The sequence below is a fragment of the Octopus bimaculoides genome, chromosome 27, assembly GCF_001194135.2.
Source record: "Octopus bimaculoides isolate UCB-OBI-ISO-001 chromosome 27, ASM119413v2, whole genome shotgun sequence".
In the NCBI taxonomy this organism is placed as follows: Eukaryota; Metazoa; Mollusca; class Cephalopoda; order Octopoda; family Octopodidae; genus Octopus; species Octopus bimaculoides.
Window position 1 is genome coordinate 9,521,133 of NC_069007.1, and position 1,376 is coordinate 9,522,508.

A 1,376-nucleotide genomic window follows, 5' to 3' on the forward strand; every position below is an offset into this window, starting at 1 on the left:
CAAGTCTTTGGTCAACTCGGGGCTATAATAGAAAATTAAGGTACCACACCGTAGGATCGAACCCGAAATCACGTAGATGCAAAGCAAGCCTCTTAATCACACAATCTACATTTATTCATCTACCTTAGCCTGCATTACTAATTGGGCTTCTAGCAATAACTGTCCCTATCTTGAGCAAAACACTTCATTTCACGTTATTCCAGTCCACGCAGCAGATAGAAAAAATGAGTAATCCTGCTACGGGCCTGCGTCCCTTCCAGGAAGTCAGGAATATATACGCTACCGAAACCAAGGCTGAACTATGTAAAACGTTCGGCAATGAAATCTTGCAGTTTCTTGCATTAAATACATCCATGACTATCGCTAGTTGGGTCCACTGGATAGCCTTGTGCCTTCATTATTCAATGATGCACTCTCAGATTCAGAAAATACAGTTTACAAAAATCTTCTTAAAATGCATTTCTTGAAGTCTGACTAACATGCCCATCGTTAAGGGGGTACACTGGACGGCCCTGCCCCACACTATTCTAGTACTCTCAGATTTAGAAAATACAGTTTACAAAGTCCAAGGCACCAAATTCTGACAACGGGCCAGAATGCTTCTACTGCAAAATGTTTTCTTGGAAACTTAATATTCATCAGTGGGACTCACAAAAATCTTATATGGATCCACAGGGATCATATGGACTCTCAGGGATCATATGGACTCTCAGGGATTATATGGACCCAGGTTAAGAACCATTGGTCAATCCTTACACTAGGGTTGATATTCCGCTCACGGTTTTCGTTTTTTTTTTTTGCCTTGAGTCGAAGTTTGTAAATATGCAAAAGAGATATTCGTTTTCAAATTTTGGCACGAGTACAAGTTGAAGGGAAAGGGTAGGTCGATTACATTGATTCCAGTACGCAACTGGTACTTAATCTATCGACCACGAAAGGATGAATGGCAAAGTCGACATCGGCGGAATTTGAACTAAGAATGAAACGCTGCTAAGCTCTTTGTCCGGCGTGCTAACGATTCTGCCGTTTCGCGGCCTTAAACAAGACAAATATTTGTTTCAAATTTTGGCACAAAGCCAACAAGTTCTAGGGAGGGAACTAAGGCAATTACATTGATCCCCGTACTCAGTTGGTATTCATTTTATCGATCCCGAAGGATGAACGGCAAAGTGGATCTCGGCGGCATTTGATCTCAGTATGCAAAGACGGACGAAATGCCGCTAAGCATTTAGTCCGGGTTGCTAACGATTCTGTCTGCTCGCCGCCTCCTCAAGAGAAATATTAATGGCATTTAGCACTAAAGTGCTCGATGATAAAAGTTTAAATGTATTAAACCGGTTAGACCAAAGAGACCGTCCTAGTGAAAAGTAGAAAAT